Source organism: Diabrotica undecimpunctata, chromosome 2, assembly GCF_040954645.1.
Source record: "Diabrotica undecimpunctata isolate CICGRU chromosome 2, icDiaUnde3, whole genome shotgun sequence".
Classification (NCBI taxonomy): Eukaryota; Metazoa; Arthropoda; class Insecta; order Coleoptera; family Chrysomelidae; genus Diabrotica; species Diabrotica undecimpunctata.
The window spans coordinates 70267331-70284910 of NC_092804.1; positions in this window are offsets into that span (position 1 = coordinate 70267331).

Sequence of the window (17580 nt, forward strand, 5' to 3'; positions counted from 1 at the left end):
ATCATAAAATTTCTTGACGCAGGTAAATTTGGCAACGTTGAAAAGATATTCCCTGAAAGTAGAATGAATAGACATATTATGTGTATACACAGTGAGCCAAACAGGTTATAATTATATATATATATATATATATATATATATATATATATATATATATATATATATATATATATATATATATATATATATATATATATATATATATATTAATTTTAATAAGCTTTTATTTAGTTCCTCACCTAATATCCTATCCTAGATTCCTATTTTCCAATTTAACAGGGTGGATTAGTGCTTATTTTCTTTTATATTTGCAACGGTTGGTATATTTTGCAATTTTCTATTCTTAATTTATTTTTTTATTGGATTTTCTGAATACTTCGTGGTCTTCCTCTCTTTGTGTCTCTCTATATCTCCCTAGCTATCTTTTCCATTACAAGAGTTATATTCTATCTTACATCTTACAATCACGTCTTTCTACCTTTTATATGTATCTTTTCTTTGCCGATTTTTTCGAGTTGTTGTTTCTGCTGTTTATGTTATTACTAATCTTATTATTGTTTTATATAACATAAATTTAATTTATTAAATACAATCAAATATTCTTAATCTTTATATTCTTTCTGATTTTTTACTTCATCTTTCCTATTTATCAATACTTTTAGATATATTATGGCTTCCGTATTTCATAATGGGAACTACTGTTTTCTCTCTATTGTGATAAATACATATATTCTGTTTTTTCTTTCTATCTTAGTAGAATTCTTTCGAGTTTTTCTTACCTCTCGAAACGGCAACACTATTATCTGCGTATGCAATCAGTTACGTCTATCACCTATTTTTTGTGTATTTTTAGATTTCTTAGGAGATTCAATATTTTTTTTTAACTTTTATTTATCTCAATATTGCGTCAGTAGCTTTTTTCGAATATTTCCTTAAATAGACCTATTTAACCAACAATTTACCTTCTTTGAAAAAATACATTTTAGTAATTGTTCATTATATTTTTTCTTCCATACAGTAGTTATCATCTTGAGCGTAAGTCTCATTAAGCAGGACTCTCTCTCTATACCTGTATTATCTATACTTTTTTCGTATCGGAATTTTAAGTCAAGTTTCCATTCCTTTGGCATTTGGTTTTCGGTCCATATTATTGGTATCAGTGCAGCACTTTTTTATGTAATTTCTCACCACACGTTCCTATTGTTGTGAATTTATTAAAAGGTTCAATATTTATAACACTTACGGATTTAATTTATTTCTTTATTTATATTAACTTATCTGACAATAATTTATATATATATATATATCCGTACGTAACAAATTCGCGAGCGCGGGTTCAGAATTAACTGTTCCTTCCAAATAAAATGTCCTTTATATATGCCATTGCCTTTACGCTAGAATCATCGAACAGCCTTCTCGATTAGCGGCGAAATTATAACGGTAAGGCAAACGGGTATTTTTACATCGGCTCGACCGTTTCTGGAAGGTCCCTTCAGGTAAATTTCTGCCGGCTAATCGAATACTCTCGTAAACTCTAAAACAGAACAGCATTAGTCATAATATTTACGGTTATTTTAGGCCAGGATAATTATCGTAACATTGCCCCCCTCTTAAAAGATGGTTCCTCCTGGAACCTTGTCGGGACTGGAACCGGAACTGTATGCTGGTATCGGCAACTGGACCCTCTTTTACAACTTCCAGTTGTATAAAAATGACAAGGGACGGTTTTCTCTCCGCACCAGTAACTATGCGGATTGCAACAGACTAACACCTGGACTTCGGTGTCTTTAAAGATCTCCTCCACCATATTTCGGATAACCCTCCAATCTAATTGGCGGCACTCCAACTTTGGCATGGCTAACTTTTGCACGTCGGACTCTAGTACGTGCTCTCTCAATTGAAGTAAGGCTTCCCACACATCTCGGTAGGTAGGTTGGTCACGGGCAGTGTCTTTTGTTACCAGGTAGAAAAGGTAACGTGATGCATCTTGGAGTTTCAAGGTTTTACCGGGAGCTGGCACCTGGCATTGAAGTTCTGCAACTCGACCAAACTTCCTTCGAAAGACGGATGCCAACCCTGGTGCGTCTTTGATACTGGCCGGGATGGTAAGGACCAGCGAGTAGTCATCGGGGAGCGCGAGTAGATCTTGCTTTTCTTCAGTGGTAACACCATGTCTTGCTTTACCGGTACCTCTATAGGCACCCATGAATTCCTCAAACGTGAGGTCAGACACGTCTTGGACTTGGTTTACTTCCACTTCTTCATCTACGTCGTGGTCACCTTCGAAAGACGCCAGCCGGTTATGGTGTACTATCATTGGCTTTCCCCTCGGAATCTTGCTTATTCGGTAGATGACATCGTTGATCTTCTCCATGATGAGGTATGGACCTTCCCAAAACTGCTGCAATTTGGGAGAACAACCTTTTCGCTTCTTGGGATTATACAGCCATACTTTGTCGTTCTTCTTAAAGCAACCCTTTTCGGCTTGTGTATCGTACCGTTTCTTCATTCGGTCGCTAGCGATCTGAAGGTGGGAACGGACCAACTCATGTACATCGTCCATTCTTCTTCGTAATTCGATCACATAATCTTCACCTGCTACATCTTCTCCAGATCGACACCCAAATTCTAGATCACAAGGTAGTCGCATTTCGCGTCCGAATAGGACTCTGGCTGGTGTCTGGCCCGTTGATTCGTTAACAGCAGATCTGTAGGCCATTGTGAAGAACGGAAGGTATTGGTCCCAGTCTCGCTGATGATCGGACACCATCTTTGTCAAATACTTGCCAACTGTCCTATTCATTCGTTCTACCATACCATCCGATTGCGGATGATACGCGGTAGTTCTTGTTTTCTTCATGCCTAGTCTATCACATATTCCTTGGAATAGATCGCTTTCGAAGTTCCTGCCTTGGTCACTATGGATCTCCAAAGGCACTCCAAATCGGCTGATATATTCTTGGATCAACTTATCTGCAACGGTGGCGGCCTTCTGGTCTGGAAGTGCGTAAATCTCGACCCACTTAGTGAAGTAATCCATTACTACCAGCATGTACTTGCCTCCCTTTTCACTTTCTGGAAATGGCCCAGCGATGTCCAAAGCTATTCTTTCAAACGGGCTTCCAACATTATATTGTCTCATAGGAGCTCTCCTTTTTCGGTAAGGCCCGTTACTCGTGGCACAAATAGTACATTTCTTACACCAGTCTTTTACATCGTCGGAACTGTTCATCCAATAAAACCGTTCCCGAATTCGCTGAAGGGTTTTCCTTACACCAAAATGCCCTCCCGATGGACTGTCGTGTAACTGACGAAGTACTTCGGCTATTCTGCTCTTTGGGATCACCAACTGTCTTCTCTTCTCTGAACCGTCATCATTTTCCAGGACTCGTTTGAGCAAGCCATCTTCGATGATAAATGAGTCCCACTGGGCCCAATACGTCTTAACTACTGAGCATAGGTTTGATATTTCCTGCCAAGGTGGTCGACGGTTTTCCTCTTTCCATTTTCGGATTTTCTGTATAACTGGATCTCTCTCTTGTTCTTCCCTTATCTTAGTAGGCGTCCAGTCGTCGTTGACAATCGTCGTTCTTAGCACTGCTGCTTCCTTGGATTCCGTTTTGTTGCAGTGGGGACACTCTGCTGGGCATGGCCGTCTGGAAAGAGAATCAGCGTTTCTGTGGCTAACTCCGGCTCGGTGCTCAATCTTAAAATCGTATTCTTGGAGTCGTTCGATCCACCTGGCTATCTGACCCTCTGGATTCTTAAACTGCATCAACCACTTAAGGGCGGCATGGTCGGTTCGGATTAAAAACTTCCTTCCATAGAGGTATTGATAGAAGTGCTCTACTGATTTCACTACTGCCAGAAGTTCTCTTCTCGTGACGCAATAATTCCGCTCAGGTTTTGAAAGAACTTTACTAAAATATCCGAGGACTCGTTCCTGTCCTCCTTGAATCTGAGACAGCACTCCTCCAATTCCCACATTACTTGCATCTGTATCTAAGATGAACTCTCCTTCTGGCAGTGGATACCCTAAAATTGGTGCTGTTATTAAATGCTTTTTCAAGGTCTCAAAGGCATTTTGGCAGTCTATATCCCAGCGGTATTCTCTTGCTTCCTCTGTAAGTCGCGTTAATGGCTTAGCGATATCTGCAAACTTCTTAATAAACCTCCGGTAGTAAGTACATAGTCCAAGAAAACTTCTCACTTGATGTTTGTCAGTTGGTTTTGGCCATTCCTTAATGGAATCGATTTTTCCCTTATCCACGGCCACTCCTTCTTTACTGACTATATGACCCAGATAATTGACTTTACCTTGAAATAGCTGGCACTTCTTGGGGTTTAGCATCAATTGGGCAGCTTTAAGTCGATTAAAAACGTTTTCTAAATTCCTCAAATGATCTTCGAATGTCTCCCCCAAGACGATTATGTCATCTAAATAAACCAGGCATGTTTTCCAAGATAACCCTCTCAACACATTTTCCATAAGCCTCTCAAATGTCGCAGGAGCATTACAAAGTCCAAATGGCATAACGTTGAATTGCCACAATCCAGATCCTGTGGTGAAGGCTGTCTTTTCTTTATCGACTGGGTCCATTTCTACCTGCCAGTATCCAGACTTCAAATCTAAAGTAGAAAATAATTTACTTCCAGCCAATGTGTCCAATGTGTCATCGATCCGAGGCAGAGGATAACTATCTTTCTTGGTAACGTTGTTCAGCAAACGGTAATCCACACAGAACCTCGTCGTTCCGTCTTTCTTCTTAACCAGGACCACCGGAGAGACCCATGGGCTCGTAGAAGGTTCTATCACCCCGTCTTTCTTCATTTCCTGAACAATCGTTTCAGCTTCCTCTCTTTTCGCCTGTGGTAATCGTCGAGCTGTTTGACGAATTGGCTTAGCATTACCAGTATCAATTTTATGCTTAACAACGGTAGTTCTTCCCGTCTTTCCTCCTTTCGGTACGAAAATATCACGATACTGCCGAAGAAATTCCCTTAATTTCCTTTTCTCCATCTGATTTAGAGACTGTCCTGCAACTGCAACCATTTGGTCGAATTTGTCGTTGGAATTATCAGATGTTGTCGCCTGACGGATTATGGATGTCACAGGTACACAAGTTTCTACTTTTGTCTCTTTCTTTATGGTCACTGGGTAGTCGTTGACATTGATAAGTCTCACAGGAATTTCCTTAGCCGAAGTCACCAATTCCTTTCCAATTATGATTCCACGGCCAACCTCATCGTCGTGGTTCCAAGGCTCCATCATAACAGGTCTCCCTTCGTCCACAAATCCCTGTAGCCGCGCTACTATGATCGTTTCGCTTCTCGCAGGCACGACTGTATCTTCTGTAATGGCTGCTTGCACAGTGTTGTCATTATGTGGATGGAGAAATACCTCCTCGTTGCCAACTTTGATTACCTTATTCTTAAAATCCAATTGGAATCCATGCATATTCATTACGTCCATTCCTAATATAACATCCTCTTCGATGTCAGCAACTATAACAGTATGGACGAACTTTTCTGCTCCAATTCCCAATTGTACCTGGATTTCTCCATGAATGTTAGCATTTTCACCTGTAGCGGTCCGAAGTCGCAACCTCGTTGGTAACAGTTTCTTTCGGCTGTTTATAACTGTCGGGCGTATAATGGTTCTGGTCGCTCCGGTATCCACCAACAACGTATGCTTTTTACCATTTATGTCTCCATCGACATATACACTATCTTCACGACATTTCAAAGAAGCTGTATGAGAGGGTCTTTGGAAGAGTTCCGGGTCGAAGCTGCCTCCCTAAGGTTGACTCGTTCTGGTTTTCCTGATGGTGAGTTTCTTGATTTTATGGTCTTCTTTTTCTTGCATGTCATGCTTTTCATCAAATTAACGAGCTGGTCAAGTTTATCTTCATCTCCTTCCTCTTTTACAGTCCTAACTTTACTGTACCCGCCAGAGGCCTGCGTAGCTGACTCGTATTCGAGAGCGGCGGATAAGACATCAACCAGCGTCTTGTGACGAGCTAATCGTAGTGTTCTCTGCATTTCATGATCACGAAGACCATCAATAAACGTTTGAACGGCCAATTTTTCCATCATGTCTTCGGGAGCTGTTGGATAAGCATATCGTACTAATCTGGCAATATCTACCTCATATTCTTGAAGAGCCTCATCTTTCTTCTGTCTACGATTTTTAAGCTGCGACTGATATACATGCTCCAAATGTTCGTGGCCATATCGCATATTTAACCTCTTCTTCAGTTGTTCGAAATCATCGGTCTCCTCTACGGCTATGGTCTGAAGCACATCTAAGGCATCTCCTCGAAGAGCGATAGTCAGGTTTACAGCCTTTTCTTTTTCAGACCATCCATTTGCTCTTGCGGCTGATTCGAACTGTTTCATGTAGTTGTTCCATGATGATTTTCCGTCGAAAGTTGGGACTTTCACATGGACAGAACCTCCACTTCCTTCAAATTTCGGTCGTGTTTCCAACTTAAATTTCGTCTCGTCTTCTTTTATCTCCACTGTAATCGGATTGTTACCTCTCTCTGCTGTCCCTGTTTCCTCCATCTTCTTTTCCATCTCTTTCCATATCTTTTCTTCGAAGGCTAACATATCGGCAGCAACTTGGTTTTTTAATGAAGATATTCTATCGTCCAGGGCAGACATCTCAGAAGTGACTTTAGAGATTTCCGAAGAGATGTTAGCAGAGACTTTGCTTTCCAGCGAAGAAATCTCGTTAGAAACTTTGTCTTCCAACGAAGCGATGTCGCCGGAAACTTTGGCTACATCAGAAGAAACTTTCGAAATATCGTCAGAAACTTTGTTCTCTAATGATGCGATGTCACCAGAAATTTTGGCTACATCACCAGAAACTTTCGAAATCGACGAGAGGACAGCATCATGTTTGTCTTCAAATATATAAGTCTCTGGATCTAGTCCTTCTTCTAGCAAAGCGTTCTTTAGTCGTTGGACTAACTCAGCCTTTTTTCCGGTAGAAGCTAATTCTCTGTCTTCTAGATGTCTTCTTAAAATAGTCACTGTCAGCTCATAAATCGTCGTCATTTTCACAATTTATTTTATATTCACTTGTATTATTATTATAAGTCTAATTTATGTTCGATCTCACTCTGACACCATTTGTTGTGAATTTATTAAAAGGTTCAATATTTATAACACTTACGGATTTAATTTATTTCTTTATTTATATTAACTTATCTGACAATAATTTATATATATATCCGTACGTAACAAATTCGCGAGCGCGGGTTCAGAATTAACTGTTCCTTCCAAATAAAATGTCCTTTATATATGCCATTGCCTTTACGCTAGAATCATCGAACAGCCTTCTCGATTAGCGGCGAAATTATAACGGTAAGGCAAACGGGTATTTTTACATCGGCTCGACCGTTTCTGGAAGGTCCCTTCAGGTAAATTTCTGCCGGCTAATCGAATACTCTCGTAAACTCTAAAACAGAACAGCATTAGTCATAATATTTACGGTTATTTTAGGCCAGGATAATTATCGTAACACTATCCATTGCGTTCCTCCGCCAAGGACTTATTCCTATATTTCTCATGTCTTCATCGATGTTATCAAGTAACCTTATTCTGGGTCTTCCTCTTCTTCTTTGACCAATGGATCTATCAAGAAGCATTTTTCTAGTTGGGTCATATTATTCCATCCTCATTATATGCCCACACTTCATTGTCATTCAACGCACCATATATTCGCCTTAGTACTTTGTTTCGAAACATCCATGAAAGCATGTTTTCATTACTTTTTGTTAGAGTTCAGGTCTCTGAACCATATGTTAGATAGGGCGTATTACTGTTTTGTAGAGTTTTACTTTTATATTTCTCGACATAATTGAGGGAGATTGAGCCTCTGTTCTTCTTCTTATTTTGCACCGTTTCCTTTCGATGGTTGGCGATCCAAATGGCAATTGTAGCTTTGGAAACTACTGCACGAAAGATTTCTGTGGATGAGCGATCAAACTTACAAGATCCAAAAGAAAAGGCACTTACACAGTGGTGTATACAAACTTAAATGTGGCGATTGCCCAAAAACTTACATCGGTCAAACTGGTAGAACTTTTAACAAACGTATATCAGAACATAAAATGGCTTACAATGACAGAATTCTATGTACGCACCTCACCTTCTAGACCATATTTATTCTTTTAATTACGAATTTCAAATTATTCACATTCAAACTAAAGGCCTTCAGCTATCTTTATTAGAATCTATGGAAATTAACAAATTAAAAAATAGAGACATAATTCTGAATGACCAACTTAAGACAAACAGTTCTCCTCTCCTCAACTAATTCAGTTAAAGACTATAAAGTGTAAACGCATCTCAGAAATATATCACTTGAGAAAGGCACTCTGCCGAAACTGCTGTAGTAATAATAATTTATAATAAATTTTGTGGAACTGTTGAAAACAAGTTTTCGGTGTTTTATTGTTAAACAAATTACTATTTAAATGGAATGAGCCACAATTAAAGGTTAAATTACGTTTATTTACGTTTCAATTTCCACTTCGGAAATCGTTCTCAAAATACAAACATTATTTTGATAATAATAATAATGTTTGTATTTTAAGAACGATTTCCGAAGTGGAAATTGAAACGCCAATAAAAGTAATTTAACCTTTAATTGTTGCTTATTCCCATTTAAATAGTAATTACTTTAAAATGCCACAAGAAAATAGCTTCAGAACAATTGTTAAACAATATGATACAGTTAAATTATTTTTTGTTTGTATAAAAATAGACAATTATCTCAAACGTGATGATAGCCAGTAACAATTTAATTTTGTTTTGATGCTACTTAAGTGTATCTTAATTTTAAATTTATTGTTATAAGTTGGTAATTTATGTTAGAGGCTATTATAATACTTCTTTCGGCATTTAAGACTTCTAATACTTCGCGGATGCTTATATTAGGCGGAACTAATATGAAATTATGCAAATAAATGCTTAATTCGATTCCAGTGTAGTCTTGGAATAGATAATAAGTTGTAAATATCATTGTAACAATACTGTAGTGTGTGATACACGATACAATATAAATTTATGTTTGTATTTCATTTAAAAAAAAAAGTAACGATTTAACTAAAAGACTAATATCGATATGAATACCATAAAATCAATCCATAAAATTCCAAGAGATATTAGCCGACTTAAAGACCGAATTTGAAAAGTTCCAGAATCTTAAAACTTGGTACATACATAAATTCATTTGAGTGTCAGAAAGAAACTTTCTAAATTTGAGATCACTAGATCTTCCCCCTTTTGTCTCATTTTAAAAAGGAATAGTCCTTGATTCTTGTAACTATATGTACATAGATATTTATTGATCCAAGAAAGAACCTATTGAATTTGGGATCAATAGGAATTTTTCTTTTCATATTTTTATGCCTTTTTAGACGTCGGTCTCTCATATCGTCTGTTACCGATTTCTTCCATTTTTTTCTGTCAGTAAAAATATCAATAAAAAGGACTATATTATCAAAGTATCAAAGCTTAAACTGTACCTACATTTTGGTGAGCAGTATAGTGAAATCCCGATGAACCCACGAAAAAGCAATTCAATCGAAATGTTGCCTATTGTAGGGACAAATGTAATTATTTACCAGAATTTTACAACCATCTAATTAAAAAAAGAAGTTATTTTATCAGAAATCAATCTAATTCTAATACCAAACCAAAACAAACCCAAACCATACCTAGCAATAATAATAATAATAATGTCACTAACTCAAACAAATACTATATATCCTTATCATACACCAATGGATTTTCTGAACAAATGTCAAAAATGTTGGCAAAGTATGATATTAATGTTGAAAATAAATCATCAAAAATATCTGGAAAATATTTTTTAAAATTTTAACCCAAGGTTAATAAAGATCGTCAATCAAATGTTATTTATAAAATAAATTGTAAAGACTGTAATTCAACATATATTGGACAAACACACCAATACCTGCATAGAAGAGTTGTTGCACACAAATATAGTGTCCAGACCAATAGATTAAACACAACAGCCCTAGGCAAACATTCTCTAGAAAATAGCCATTCTTTTGATTTTGAAAATGTACAGATTTTAGAAAAAGAACAAAATTACAACAAAAGATGCATATTGGGGACGATTCACATAAAAAAATACAAATTCTATCAATAATAAGACCGACATCAAGGATCTTCTCAATATGTATCATAATTTAATAAATTGAGTTGTTTTTAAATGCACTATGGTAGATATTTAATATACGACCCTGCACCACTCCTGTTTTAAGATACCTGCCAGATGTCATCTGTCAATGTCAGACACCAATTTTTAATCCATGTTAAACTTTTAAAAAGTATAAACATGAAATATAATTGTATAATGTAATGTTTATAAAATAAAGTCTTATTGAAAATGGCAAATTGCCGAAACGTTTCAGCAATTGTTAAGTAGTTTTATTTATAACATACCGACAAACCCAGGAAATAAAAAAGTTTCTATTTAAATATTCATGTTCAGGAAATAACAAACTATATATATATATATATATATATATATATATATATATATATATATATATATAAAGTAGTTAGGTATTATTGACTGACACGTTATGTAAAATAAAGTTTTATTTTGAGGTTGCAGTCATTAATAGGGCAGGAAAGTAAAACTCTTTGTTCTTTAATCAAGCTTTCGCAAAATTTATTTGCTTCTTCAGGATATGCTAAAATATGGTATCAGTAAATACAACGAAATTAGAACTAAATAGCATTGTATAAAACTAGTAAAAAAACTTACAACATGAGGTTAATCCATTAAATTTTCAAATTTGCAAAACATTAAAACTTAACTTATTTTAAAAATTATACAGTTATGTACTAACTAAACTAAGACCCAAACTAACTAAAGTCTTTGCTAACTATTCTGATATTAAAATTGCAACTAAAAATGTTAAAACATTAGCATCATTGTATACAAAAACTAAATCACCTATTAGCATTATGGAAAGCTCAAATGTAGTTTATATAATACCATGCGAAAATTGTGATAAGTCATACATCGGACACACATCTAGAAACCTAATAGGCAGACTAACATCACATAAAAGTGACCTTAGAAATAATAAAAATACGTGTGCATTAATAGATCATGCAATTAATAAAAATCATTCATTTAATTTTAATGAAACTAATATATTAAGACGCGAAAACCAATTAAATAAAAGAGAATTCTTAGAAATGGTATGCATAAATAAATATCAATGCGTTAATAAAAAAACTGATATTGATAAACTAAGCAATATCTATAATTACATTCTATCTTACGAAAATTAATACTATAATTTTCCAATATTAGATTTTCTGACTATAAATATTAGAATTTCAAAAAATTTAAATATTCATATTTGGCGCCACTTTGTACGTAACCATAATAACAATCAAGAGCTAGTTATCAACAACAAAAAATATAATAAACAGAAACGAGTGTCTTTCTGACATAAATCAAACATCAACATAATCAATGTCAAAATGAATTTTTACAAAATTAAATTAAATTGGAATATTGTACTTACATAACTGTATAATTTTTAAAATAAGTTAAGTTTTAATGTTTTGCAAATTTGAAAATTTAATGGATTAACCTCATGTTGTAAGTTTTTTTACTAGTTTTATACAATGCTATTTAGTTCTAATTTCGTTGTATTTACTGATACCATATTTTAGCATATCCTGAAGAAGCAAATAAATTTTGCGAAAGCTTGATTAAAGAACAAAGAGTTTTACTTTCCTGCCCTATTAATGACTGCAACCTCAAAATAAAACTTTATTATATATATATATATATATATATATATATATATATATATATATATATATATATATATATATATATATATATATATATATATATATATATATATATATATATATACAGTGTGACCCATTTAGATTGGAAACACCTCTATAAAATTTAAAGTTGTTAACCGATTTTAACCAAATTCTTTTTTAATGTCATGAAAAAAAAAGGTCTATTGCGGGACAAAATATGAAATATTTAGGTAAATTTTCAGGCCATTCTACGATACTTTTTCTTCGTCGAAAATGGAGAATTTGTATTAGCGATTTTTTTAATAAAAAAATTTCTACGCCACTGGATTTAGAGTGGCTTCAAATAGCTATGACAAAAATTTCATTAAGATATATTTATTAATAACAAACTTATGACAACTTAAAATTTTAAAACTCACTAAGAAAAAAACACTCTGTATTAACGTTAAAAAAAACACTCTGTATTAACAGACCCATGGAAACATAATTTTAATTTAAATCCTAGTTGCTTCTACCAATCCACCATCTAATTCGATACATTTGTCGTAACGTTTATGAATATTTCTAATTACATTTCTTAGTTGTTGGGGAGTAATTTCTGCACATGCCTGTCGAATTCTTGCACGAAGTTCAGTTTACGTCTTTTGTACAGGTTTGGTAAACTTTTTGTTTGATAACTCCCCAGAGAAAGAAGTCTAAAATTGTGAGATCTGGAGATCTGGGTGGCCAATCTATCAACGGACTACCCCGGCCTATCTAACGGTTCGGAAAATTTTCATTTAGCCATTGCTTCACGGTTCTGGCGTAATGAACAGGACACGTATCTAACTGGATATACAAATTTAATCGTTCATTAATTGGGAGCTCATGAGTAGCATCCCACAAGTCGGTGTTTAAAAATTCTAAAAAGTTCTGTGAGTTCAAGTTTTCTTCAAAAAAGAGAGGACCAATAACTCGCCCGTTCAGTATACTACACCAGACATTGATTTTTTGAGAATACTGACTTTTACAGCTTATTACCCAATGGAGATTATCTGCGGTCCAATAGCGACAATTCTGTGATGATACTACTCTATTTGTAGTGAAAGTGGCTTCGTCGGTAAACAACACGTTTTTTAGAAAATTTATATTGTTTAAATATTTCCCTTCGGCTCATAAACAATATTCCAAACGTTTTGCTTCACCGCCTTCTTGTAATGTGTGTAAGAATTTTGGTTTGAAAGGTTTAATATTATTTACCATAAGACATCGCCGAATACTCTCTCGAGGCACATTTAAATATAAACTGGCATTCCTTAAACTGGCATTAGGGTTATTTCTGAAATGATCTAAAATGATTTGATCATTTCCACTTCTTCTTTGTAACGGGTTATTTTTTAAAATTAGTTTTGATGCTGCACCATATTCATTAAAATATTGTATTTATTTTGTTTACCGTACCGCAGCTAATATTAGGACGATCCACATGTCTGTCATTAAATATTGTACAAACTTCCCTGGCACTTCTATCGTCATCTCCCAAAAGACGTATAATTTCAATTTTTTCTCTCAAACACAAAATATTATTAAAAGAATTTGAAGTAAATATTGTTGCAGATATTATGCATAAATTTATGCTAGCACTGAAATTTGTATGACACAAATAATGTCAAACAGTAATATCGTTGTCATGGCAACTGAGATTTAAGTTGTAGCATGTAAAGTTAATAATAATGTAAGTGCGTTACTTGCATTAAATTTTTATGCTATTTTAAACATTTTTTTGTTTAGTAGTGGTTTATTATTAAAATTATTTGAAAAATAATTAGTTTTATGGTTATCTGTTGATACAGGGTGTTCTTTTTTGACTCGTAGCTTAGTGAGTTTTAAAATTTTAAGTTGTCATAACTTCGTTATTAATAAATATATTTTAATGAAATTTTTGTCATAGCTACTTAAAGCCACTCTAAATCCAGTGGCGTAGAAATTTTTTTAATAAAAAAATCGCTAATACAAATTCTCCATTTTCGACGAAGAAAAAGTATCGTAGAATGCCCTGAAAATTTAACTAAATATTTCATATTTTGTCCGGCAATAGACCTTTTATTACATGACATTAAAAAAAAATTTGGTTAAAATCGGTTAACAACTTCAAATTTTATAGAGGTGTTTCCAATCTAAATGGGTCACACTGTATATATTGTTATGATTGTTTATTTTGAGTTCAAACTTAGTTTATTGAGCCAATAAAAAAATTATAACTTATCTGTTATCAAAAGTAAAATAATCCTTATATTACCTGTGTTCGATGGATTCAAAAGATTTTCTAGTTGTCTTTTATCGGGATAGAGAAGAAAGGATAATAATACAAATATATTATATTACAAAGATTTACGTTTCTTTATTTTATATGAACGAATAAAACAATTATTAAATTCTGTCGTTATCTTATCAATCAGCATACAAGAAAATAAATCAAATTATTATGATAATAAGATTATAAAGCTACATACATTTATATTACGTGAAAAACCAATTTTACTTAAAATTTTCTTTACTTGAAAAAATAAACCACAAAACTTTAAACTTTTGATTAGCCTAACACAACCTCAGTTCTTAAATTTGAATGCTAATGACCATGATGTGGAAACGATCCTTCACAGATATAAAATTCAATTGTACAAACACTTACAGTTTATTTTCTTCTTGAGTTGTATGTTGGAAAATACCCAGAAAAGTCCAGTCTCCTCAAAGATGTGATCTCCCCTCTTTGGCACCTCGGCTCCTTCTTTACGTCTCTGCAAACCTCCTTCATACTACACAAAAAACACCTGATTCACTTCTCCAAACTCCGCTACTTATTTATGACACCAGGACCTCCTTTTGTCAACTTGATGCCGTAAGAATACTTTCACATATCCTTTATAAAATGCCCACGGTAGATACAAAGACCTCTTTTAATCTACTTATTATCTCCTTCTTCAAACTATTCACTTCTTTTCGTTACGCCGGTATCCAAACTCACGAACTAAACCCTATCTTGAGACACACGACTGTTTCCTTTCGATGACCAAAATATGACTGACCTCTCCTGTCTCATCATCGACTCCCAAATTCCCATTTAAAAACGACCGTCCAATCAAAAAGCTTAAATTGTGTTTACCATGATATTGGAAAAGCCTAATTTCGGTTTCAGAGAAAACTAAATAGCTTACTTTAAAATTGGTTTTTTTCAATACATCATTTATACATATTTCAAAAGATTAGAATATGGTCATTTAATACTCGACTCTACAAACAATGAAGAGATTAATTTACAGGTAAAATGTCTTCTAATTCTAAACAAAGGTTTTTTGATAATTTTGTTTGCAACGGAAACAGGTCGTTTGCCAAACAAATTTCTATTCTTATCTACACTAAATCTTATCTTAAATTAATATATACATTTTTGTTTATGATTTCTTAAAATTTTATTTCGATGGATTTTTTTTTTATTTATTTTTCTTTGGTTGGAAAAGAAAAAGTATGACAATATATATATATATATATATATATATATATATATATATATATATATATATATATATATATATGTATGTATATATATATATATATATATATATATATATATATGTATGTATATATATATATGTATATATATATATATATATGTATATATATATATGTATATATATATATGTATATATATATATATATATATATATATGTATATATATATATATATATATATATATGTAATTCGTAGAATTAAATCAATTATATGGCAGAGGGCGGGACATTTAGCGAGAAGAACTGACAATAGATGGCCCACACTTGAATTATACAATGTGGTATCCAAGAAGCATCAAGATATCAAGACGACGTCCAAACTTAAGATGGAACTATGACATATTAGTGGTATTATTTATACATATTAGTTATATTATCCAGATTTAGCCATATGGCTCTCACTCCCTCTAAGAGGAAAATTCACTCATTCCAGATACCTACGGTATCAAAAGGATTGAGCTCTGGCGGGGCTCTTGGTGTGTTAATGGGCCCTAGGTGACGGTAGGCTGGAGTATCTCCCAAAAATTTTCGTACAAATCTGAATGTCGACAGTAGTACAGCTTTCTGCATGGTCTTATAAATAGGTTTATCCGGACCCAGCTTTTTTATGTTTTCTAGGAGGTTCTTCGGAAAGACTCTAGTAGTAGAAATAATAATGGGTATCTTCTGGGTACTTTTCATTCTCCATTGTCTCTTTATTTGTATTTCCAGTTCTCTGTACTTGGCGATCTTTTCGTTGAATTTAATACGTAGATTATTGTTGTTAGGTATCACCACATCGATTAGTGTTTTTTGTCTCGTTAGTTTATTAACTAGTACGACATCTGGTCTATTGTGTGCTACTGTTTGATCTGTGAGCACAGTGCATTCTCAATATAGCTTGAAATTGTCATTTTCAAGCATACTCTCTGGAACGTATTGATAATATGGGAGAAGGTTTGCTTGGAGAAAAATTTCAGTTGGATAGCCAGTTCTTGATGAAGGATTTTCCCTACTGAACCATGACTTGGAACCATGAGTTCTTTGTATGCAGTTGCCTTCCTTTGTTTCCTCCAATCCTTTTTTCCTTTGTTCTTTTTTTCCTTTTTTCCTTTTTTCCTTTTTCCTTTTTTCCTTTTTTCCTTTTTTCCTTTTTTCCTTTTTTCCTTTTTTCCTTTTCTCAATTATTCTCTTAATTATTTCTCTCACTGTAACAAAATTCTCACCTCTCTCTTTCTCTCTGTCGCCCTCTCTTTTCATTATGTTCCTTTCTACTATCCATCTGTTGCACTCTAACATTATATGTGTCACAGTGTCCGAGTATCCACCTAGAGAGATAGGCCCTAAAACACCCGTATCCTGTGAGCACCTGCGTTAAGAAATAATCCAGTCGCCTGTGGCCACACTCTACCTAATCTCTTATGTTCAGGATCAGAATTTTGAGCATGCCACTCGCAACAGACTTGATCTGTCCACTCGTGTCATAAGCTTCTTGTAGGCCGTTATCTCTACCGCCTCACTCCAGACTGGTGCCGTGTAGAGAACGATCGACTGCACAACGACAGCAGGGCCGCCTAGCGGTGTTCATCACCTCTGTTGCGCAATGCTTCGAGTACACTCACGATTGCAAAACCTTTACAAAAACCAAATTGCCGCGGAGATAAACCACCTGACCTCTCAATCATGTAGTCTATGCGTCGTCGCAGCATCCTTTCATACAGTTTAACGATGCACGGAAGGAGACAGATGGGGCGATACTTTTCCCCAGTCTCGAGGAGCAGTACTAACCTCAATGTTCTAGAAGGTTCAGGAAACGTCTGTGTTTCCAGCAGTGCATTCATGTATTCCAGAAGCCACGCAGGCTCCCCCGTCACCCATCCTAGACCCTTCACCGCCTTAAGTGGTATCTGATCCAGTCCGGAGGACCTGCGGGTCTTGAGTGAGAGCCCAATGTCTTGTCAAGTTCATCCATGGTGAAAAGTACGGGCTGCTCAGCTCCCTTGTCCCTCCATACTCCATGCCATCTGTCGACCACAAAGATCTCTCGTGTTACCTGTAGCTTCTTGTCCATAGGTAGTTCGTAAGGAGGATACGCATGAAATTTCTTTATGGCGATCCTATATCCCTAACCCCAGACGTCCTCATCTAGCTTTTCACACAGCTCTTCCCAGTGCTTTCTTTTTTCGGATTTTCCTGTAAAGTTCCCTC